General features: G+C 41.6%; 1 pseudogene; it reads right to left on the bottom strand.

Moving 5' to 3' along the window:
• LOC103366975 (receptor-type tyrosine-protein phosphatase-like N) overlaps window positions 1-9,675 on the bottom strand; it is a 30,825-nt pseudogene that overhangs the window by 3,946 nt on the left and 17,204 nt on the right.

Here is a 9,675-nt window from a genome sequence, read left to right as displayed (position 1 = left end):
TTTCCTGCTTGTTTACATGATTGTCTTGCTTGTTTACAGGTAAACAGCGGTGTCTCCTCCCCACCTGGTACTCCTGGTGGCTGAAGCTGCCTCCCTCCGGGCCCAGGCCCAGCTTCTTGGCCGCCAGGCGGTGAGCGTGGTGACGGAGGCAGGCGATGGTCATGGCCGCCACCAGGATGCCGCCGATGCAGGCCATGGCCACCAGGGTGGCGAACACCCAGCGGGAACCAGGCTGGACTCTGGTCGCCAGGGGCAACGCCTTGGCATCGTCTCTCTGTGACAGAAGAACTCAGGATTTATCTTAGTTTTTAAAGCCCAGAAACAAAAACAACCTGAAGCTCGTTAGTCGTGAAGAATGATGTTTGTTTTATTTGTATGTTTGTTTTTTGTTCTTTTTACATTTTTAACCGACTTCCAGGCAAAATCTGTTTAGTTTTATTTTTTACCCTTAGATAGATTAAATATTGTAATTGTTTGTTTCTTCTTGCTATTATTTGTGAGACATTTTTAAAATATATTTTGTTGTAAACCAGCTTGATTGAAATAAAACCCTTTGAGATGAAAAACATGAATTAAATGAATTATTACTTTATGTTGAATTTTCAGTCGTTTGAAACATTGTTTCAGTTTTGCTTGTGTTTTTACTACATTAAATATGTGTTTATATATATCCATTAAATGAACCTTTTAACGAGCAAGATCTGTGTTTTCAGATTTTTAACAAATTTACCTCAATGTGAAAAACAATAAATGTTTAATTGTTCTTGTTGGTGTTTATTGTTTCTGGTTTGTTGTCTTCCCTCAGCGAGCAGTTCTGGTACCGTCCAGCCGAACTCACACCGACTCAACAACAAAAAAAAAAGAAAAGAAAAGAAAAGCTGCTCTTCATTCAAACTGACTGCAGCTCCAGGGGCGACTTTCAAAATAAAAGCTCAAAAAAACCCGCTGAGACGGTTCACTGTGTCTAATTGCAGTAAAACTGTTTAAATTAAATGCATTTTTAATTTTATATATTAACGATATGACAGTTTGACAAAAATTAAATAAATTAATTACTTCAAATGTTTCTCTAAATCAGGAAACTGGAATTTTCAAAGTGTTCAACAGAATAAAGCGCAGACCGCTAACGAGCAGCAGTGATGATGAAGATGATGAGCTCATGTTCTGCTTGTTGTCGTTAACTAAGGTGTGACATCACAGGTGTGACATCACAGGTGTGATGTCACATGACTCACCTCTCCGGCGCCGCTCTGCAGAACCTTCAGGCCCGTTTCAGACTCCAGGAAGTTCTTCTCTGCAACTGGACAACGATTCAGCGTCACAGCAAAACACTACAACCTCATTTATTATTCTTCCCTCTCTCCTTTCCTTTCTTCCTCCTCCCTCTCTTCCTTCCTTACTTTCTTCTTCCTTCCTTCCTCCCTTCTTTCTCTCCCCCCCTTTCTCCCACCCACCTTCCCTTCCTTCCTTCCCTTCCTCCCTCCCTCCTTCCTTTTCTCCCTCCTTCCTTCCTTTCCTCCTTCCTTCCTTGCATTCCCTCCTCCCTCACTCACTTCCTTCATTTCCTTCCTCCTTCCCTCTCTCCCTCCTTCCTGCCACCCACCTTCCCTTCCTTCCTACCTCCATTCCTTCCTTTCCTTCCTTCCTCACTCCTTTTACCCTTTCCTCCTTCCTTCCTTGCATTCCCTCCTCCTCACTTCCTTTCTTCTTTCTTCCTTCCTTCTCTTCCCCCCTCCTCCTTTCTTTCCTTCTTCTTCCCTCCTGTTACCCTTTCTCCCTTCCTCCATTCCTACCTCCTCCCTCCCTTCCTTTCCTCCTTTCTTTCTTCTTCCGTCCTCCCTCCTTTTACCCTTACTTCCTCCCTCCCTCCCTCCATTCCTTCCCACCTCCCTTCCTTTCTTTCTCCCTTCCTCCCTCCTTCCTTGCCCTCCCTCCTCCCTTCTTCCTCCCCCCCATCCCTTCCCTTGTTCCTTCCTTCCATCTCTTCCTTCCTTCCTTCTTTCCTTTCTTCCTTCCTTCCTTCCTTCTTCCTCCCTCCTGTTACCCTTCCCTCCTTCCTCCCTTCCTCCCTTCCTTCCCTCCCTCCTCCCTTCCTTCCTTCCCTCCTTTCCTCCTTACCAGCCTTCTCGGCCACGTCGGCGGCCGTCAGGTTCTTGGCGTTGGGTCTGATCCTGAAGGTGATGGCGGGTCCGACCACGCTGCAGAGGAGCAGAAGGACCAGAAGCATGAGTTCAGTGAACGTGAGTCTGAAAGTAAACGATTCATGAAATTGAACAAAAGCTGAAAGATTTCAAGCGAAGGTCAAAAGGATTCAAACACGCTGCAAAAATCTGCTTCTTCAGTCATGTTTCTGCTGAAAGGTTTGATCAACACGAATATTTAAAATGATTCAAGTGTTGGACGAAGAAAATATTATTATTATTATTATTATTATTATTATTATTATTATTGTATAACTGCAGCTAAATATAATTCATTTGTAACGTCGCGTTTTGTTTGTTGTTATTTAGGATTTTTTACGTTCTTGTTATCGTTTATTTATATTTTTGTTTGTATTTGTAACGTATAAAATTAAATTACTTTTTGTAACCTTTTTATGAGCAAAATCGTTTTTGTTAATCTTAGATATCACATTTTTAGAACTTTTTTTTTTTTTTACTTTACATGTAATTTTAAAAAGATTTGTTTGTAAATCAACTTATTTTTTAAACAAATTAAAAATTTCCTGTTTATATGTATATATAATTTTTCTTTTTGGTATTTATTTCTCTACAATATTTAACTTTTTAAATACTTTTTACGTGGATAATCCACTTTTGATTGAGTTTTTGTTATACTTGGACATCTTACATTTATTTAAATGTGTGACCCTTTTTTCTTGTGAATCCATTAAACTGATTAAACACTGTGCGGTGAATAAACTCTTTTATAAATACAATTAAACTGATTGCAGCTGTTTATAATTCATGTGTTAAGTTGTCGAGTTTTGTTTGTTGTTATTTGGGATTTTTCTTATTTGTTTCAATTTTGTTTGTACTTTACCATAAAATGTGAAGGATTTTTGTTTACGTTTTTAAAACTTTTTTTTTTTTAAACATTTTTAATGTACTTCCAAGCAGAATCTGTTTATTTAGTTTTATTTTTTACCCTTAGATTAGATATTGTAATTGGTCATTTTTTATTACTATTATTTGAGAGCCATTTTTTACATATATATTTAACCAGCTTGATTGAAATAAAATGCTTTGAGTTGAAGAACATGAATTAAATGAATTTTTCTTTTATGTTGAATTTTCAGTAATTTTAAATATTGTTTCAGTTTTGCTTGTATTCATACTACATTAAATATATATATGTTCATATATATACATTTAACAAGCAAGATCTGTTTTTTTTTATTTTGAAAATTTGGATATTTTTAATTTTAATTAAATTTAGTTTATTTAGGTTTGGGATTTCTTTGTTGTTGTTGTTTTTTTGTTGTTGTTTTTTAAAATTCAAATTTCTTGCCCTGTGTCTTATTATTTACATTCTGCAGATTTATCTCGTTTTATTTGGCTGCAATTCCAAAAATATTTTTTCTGTTGTGTTTGGTGTTTTTCAGGTTTAGTGCATAACATTTGTTTTTCCTTGTTTTGTTTAATTATTTTTTTTTTCTTTTTTTGTCCTGGTTTTTACACTAACAGCGGTTGGACCTTTATGCTGGTTTTTAAAGCTTCCTCGTTGTTTGACAGAAACGAGCCGATGAAGAGATGTTTGCAGGTTTTTCAGGTGAAGCTTAGAGACGAGGGTTTGCAGCAGAGCAGAGACACGATGCAGCCAATCAGGGCCAGCGTGCAGAACCACCACCGATCCAACAAATGATCCGAGCGGAACCAGAGGCCGAGCAGGACCCGGGTTCTGAGCCTTCCGGTCCTACCTGATGTTGAGGAGGGAGCCGCCGGAGAGACCGATCCTGTCTGACAGCAGCTGCAGCAGGTGAACCCCGTCATTCAGACTGAGGGGGCTGCAGCAACGACACACAACCAGACGCTCAGACACACAAACGAGGGATCGACCGCTCACAGCACATCACTGACGCTGAGATCTGGCATTCTCAGATCACTGATATTTTTATTGGCCAGTCATCCAGCTCCTTCTGATTGGCTGTTACTGTTGACTGGCAGCCAATCACAGCGATTGTTTACTCAGAGAGACAGAGAGTGAGCGGGGCAGCTCATACAGAAAGGTACTTGTTCTGCCAGCGGTGCTAGGCTAATGCTATCGCTAAGAGGTCCGCTGTGCCTCTTAGCCTGTAGCTAATGCTAGCTGGAGCGCCTGTAGCATCGTCATAAAGTCAGATTAACTTCACCACGGATACGAAGAACAGCCGTCAGCACGAATCAGGACGTTAGCTGCTTTGAGAGTGGCTAATGCTATGCTAACGGCTAGGAGGCAGCCACAGATTTAAAATGAGTGGCAAGTAATAATTGATAACGCATTAAGGCATGAACCTCAGTGGGGAATAAAGGTAAAAGATCTGAGAAAGAACGGCAGGCAGACTGTTATTGATCACAATCGATTGATCTGAAACAGAAGTGTCGTAGCATCACGCTACGCTCACACGTCATCGCTAATGTTTCTGTCGCACATATTCAGTCTTATTAATCATTACGGATGTGAGCTGCTGCCACATGCTGGTCATGAACAGCTTTAATGTATATTGATTTTAAATATTAGTTATTGACGGTTATCGATTACCAGAAATTTATCGACAACACATCGGTCGATCCCGAACACGAACACACACACTCCTTCTTTCTTTCTTCTTAATTTCTCTCTGCTTTTTTCATGTTGCGATCAGCTTTACTGACAAACACACCCGACTGTGACGCGACAACAACAATGTGACATCACATCCATCCGTCCTCCTGATTGGCTGAACAAGCAGGAAGTGAATGTTCCGTACCTCTGATTGGCCACGATGTAGCCGAACTCCTTCTGCTGGTCCGCCGGCTGCTTCGGTCCCAGTTTGTCCAGTTTGGCCGCCTCGCCGGGGGTCGCCTCCTTCACGGCCGCTTCTGGTTTTGGGGGTTTGGCGGCGGGGGGCGGAGCCTCCTGGGCGGCCATTTTGTAGGCCATCGAACTCTCTGTGACCTGACGGATGACGACAAATAACGAGGTGTCAGTAACAGAATTTTATTTTTTTTTACATCTTTAGTTCTGTTAAAAATCTAAATCAGGAATTAAAATAAGTTTCTCGCATTACTTTGGTTCTTGTGATCGTTTTCTGCCTCCTGCAGTTCCTTTAATCATGATTATATATACAAATGTACACGATTTATGAATATTCTGTGTATTTTTTAGCTTTTTTCAGCCTATAATAACTATTTTGGTTTTTAGTTTCATGAGTTTTTTCACAAAAAATGTACAAAAAAATAAATTAATTAACACAAAAAATGATGACAGAGACACACAATGACACAAAACACACAAAAAGAGACACACAATGACTCCACAGAGACAAACTAAAATAATGAAGGTTATGAAAACAGGCCTCTGTGTTACAGATCTGCTGTTTAATTTATGGCTATTTTCTTCTTTTCTTCTCCAATAATTGGTTAATTAGGATGTTTTGCAGAAAACAAATGAAGCCTCATTTATCTCCTGTGCAGAGCTGCACAAGAACCACAGATTATGGACAAAAAAAGGACGAGAAAATGATCCACAAAGACACAAAACAACCATAAAAAGGCAAATTTACCACAAAAACAGGCAAAATTATCACACAGAGACAAAAATGTGACCAAAACCCAAAACCTTTAGCACAAAAAAACATAAAAACAGACAAAAAGATAAATAATGAACATGAAGATACACAAAACAGCCACAAAGAGACACTAAACCAGTGCAAACAGACAAACTAAAAGCACTCTGGATAAGAGATTCGTTTATTTATGGATGTTTTCTTGTTTTGTTCTCCAGTAATTAGATCATTAGGACGCTGTGCAGATAAATCAGATGAAGGTGAATCACCTCCTGCACACAGCTGCACCTCATCCGTCCATAACTACCGCGTTCAGCTTTTTTATTCAGTTTGTTTGTTTATCTTCCGCCTCAGCGTCCATCTCAGTCTGAACCGGCTCTATCTTCATGTCTTCTACAGATAATTAGATGTTAAAAACACAGAGGAGCTCACCTTCTTCCCCGTGGCAGCGTTTTTTCCATATTTATCTGAAAAACAAGCAAAAACAAAAAGCTGCTCATTAACGATGCAGCACAACACGGTTAACACGCCGATCCGTCGGCAGCTCCACAGACCTTTGGTTTGCTTGTAGCCGTACGAGTTTTCCATCTGCAGCTGCTTGAGGGCGGCCGGCAGGTTGTCCTTCTGCTCCGGAGACAAATCCTTCACGTCGAGGCCGTAGTGGTCGAGCAGCAGAGCCAGTCTCTGCAGGGAGCGCTCTGGAAGTACAGCGGAAAAGATTACTGGGAAAGCAAAGTGTGGAGTCGTGAATGATTCCTGCAAATTTCAACCACAAAAAAAACCCCACAAAATAATGACAGAAAGACAAAAATGTAACTCAACGAGACAAGAACCAACCACAAACAGAAGGAAGACAACAGGACAGAAGAATCACTACAGAGACACACAAAGACCACAGAAAGATCCAGAACGACCGAAAACAAACAGAACACGGTGACAAAGAGACGCGAAAACGCGAAATGTCCAGACACACAGTTACCCTACAAGGACAAAAATGATCAAAAAAAGAAAAAAAAGAGATGCAAAATTTTCAAAACGCACATTTGAGGACCACAAACATGCAAACGAGCTCCACAAAATGGTCATAAGTAACACAAAATGGCTAAAAACAAACAGAAAAGGACTCTAAAAGTTAAAAAATGAGACCACAAAGAGACACAAAATGAAAACAAAAGACAAATCATGACCACCAAGAAGCAAAAAATCACTCATTAAAGGTTCAAAATGTCTAAAAACAGACAAATACTGACTATAAAGTGACTTAACATGACAAAACACACATAAGACGAGTGAAAAGAGACACAAAATGATCACAAATAACAGAAAATAACAAAAACCAGACAGAAAATGACGATAAAAGTAAAAAGAAATGAGACCACAAAAGACAAATGACTACCACACCATGACTAATTAAAGGTTTAAAATGTCCAAAAACAGACACAAAATTACTATAAAGTGACTTAAAATTATAAAACACATGTAAGATGAGCACAAAGAGACACAAGATGGTCACAAAAAACACAAAATACCTGAAAACAAACAGAAAATGACCAAAAACAGACAGAAAATGACGATAAAAGTAAAAAAATGAGACCATAAAAGACAAATGTCTACCACCAAGATGCAAAAAATGCCTAATTAAAGGTTCAAAATGTCCAAAAACAGACAGAAAATTACTATAAAGTGACTTAGCATGACAAAACACACGTAAGAGACCAAATGGTCACAAAAAACCCACAAAATACGACGACGAGATGGAAAACGACTCACAACAAACCACAAAGAGACACAAAATGATGAGAGGAGGACCAACAGAGAAGAAGCCACATGATGAGACAACAGAGCAGAAGCTGGATGTTCTTCTCACCGTCCAGACCCGACAGGGCGTCGTACTCCTCCGCCTTCTTCTCCTCCGGCTGCTCGCTCACCTGGGACACCTGGGAAACAAAGTCCTCTCCGTAGTCCAGCGGGAAGTCCAGCTCCGGGAAGAAGGAGGCCGAGGAGGAGGAGGACGAGGAAGGGAGGCCTGCAGCCGGACCTCGGTGGCGGGACAACGGCGACGAAGACGAGGAGGAGGAAGGAGAGGCCAGGTACAGCGACAGCAGGTCCTGCAGGAGCTGCCGGTCCCGGTCCAGAGCGCCTCCTCTGCTTCTGGATCTGGACGAGGGAAAAGGCGGGAAGCCGGCGTTGTCGTCCAGAGAGTTGAGGGAGCGCTCCTCCTCGTCCTGGTAGCCGTACTGCTGCTGCAGGAAGACAACGGGAAGCAACAGAAAGCACGTCAGAGCTCTGATACACACAAAAACACCACGACGAGCCGACAAGGAGGCAACAAAACGACAAGAACGAGGCAGAAAGCTACCACAGATGTGAAAAGGAAGCAAGAAAACCAGCACAATTACTGAAAAGGGGAAAAAAAGACAAAACATGGTCACCAAACACCAAAAAAGACAATAAACAGACAACAAAATGAAAACAAAGGGCCAATAAAGTGCTACAGATGTGAAAAGTGACCATAAAAAGATGTCAAATGTCCAAAAAGGAAAAAAAACAGACCACATAGAGAAACCCCCTACATTACCACAAAGAGACACAAAATGAGAAGAAAGAGGCAGAAAAGTACAGCAGAGATGAAGAGGGAGCACAAAAAGACGCAAAATTACAAAAAAGAAGAAAAAAAAGACCATCTACAGACATCTAGAGACACCAAAAACCACAAAATGACCAGAAAGAGACACAAAATGACAACAGAGACAAACAGTGACTACAAAAACATACAAAATGACACCATATAACCACAAACAGACACAAAATGACCACAACACACCAAAGATCACCACAAAGTGCATGAAATGACGTCAAACAGAGATAAAATGACCACAAATGGAAATACAACGATCACAAAGAGACACAAAATGAACATAAGAAGATGCATCAGATGGTCACAACATGACCACAAAGACACCAAAATGTTCAAAAAGCACACAAGATGACTGCAAAGAGACAAGTGATGGCCACAAAGAGACACAAAATGAACACAAAGCAAAAAATGAAACCATGACGATGCATCAAGTGGTCCCAAAAAACACAAACCAACCACAAAAAAGACACAAAAAGACGACAAAGTGACGTAAAATGACTGAAAATGATGACAAAAGAAAAAAACGAGACCACAAACTCACCAAAACAGACCAAAGACGACCACAAAGTGACACAAAATGACACAAAATGACACAAAGTGACACAAAATGACGCCAACCATCAGAAAAAACACAAAATGACGACAAACAGAATCACAGTGACCAACAAACAGACATGAGGACGGTGTCGGCACCTTGTGGAAGCTGTACGGGTCCAGTAGAGGCGTCTGCATGTGGACCGAGGACCGGGACGGGTCCAGGACCATGTAGTCCAGGTACTGCTGCATCCTGTCGGGGTCGGCTGGATCTCCAGGACCCTGGACCTTCTGGGGACCCGGCAGCCTGGAGGACCTGCGAATAAAACACTGGGATCACCTCTGAGGCTGCAGGTTGGTTTCTATGCAGATGACAGCAGCTTGTTCCTACTGTTTGGTCGAGGGAAGCCCGGCGCCGCCGACGGTCGGGACGGCGCTCAGCTCTCTGCCGATGATCGCCTGGGTGACGTCGTCCTTCCAGGTCAGACCTGAGCAGCCGCACACAGAGACACCGAACTGTCAGGCTTTTATTTTGACAGGAGGAAGATAGTGACAGGAGGAAGATAGTGGACTCACCCTGAACCATCAGGTCTTTGAGGACCTCCTGCAGCTTGTGCAGGACCGGCACCGACACCCGGTACTGGACGGGCTCCTGCTGAGGGTCCTGGCACTGTCCGAACAGCCCGTCTGCACAGAAGCATCAACGCACACGTCCGGTTAAGGTTCTGAAATCATCCATCCATCATCTCTACACCTT

The sequence above is a fragment of the Stegastes partitus genome, unplaced genomic scaffold, assembly GCF_000690725.1.
Source record: "Stegastes partitus isolate 25-593 unplaced genomic scaffold, Stegastes_partitus-1.0.2 Scaffold1000, whole genome shotgun sequence".
Lineage (NCBI taxonomy): Eukaryota > Metazoa > Chordata > Actinopteri > Pomacentridae > Stegastes > Stegastes partitus.
The sequence above is the reverse complement of the archived record's forward strand: the minus strand, read 5'-3'. Positions and strand labels throughout refer to the sequence as shown.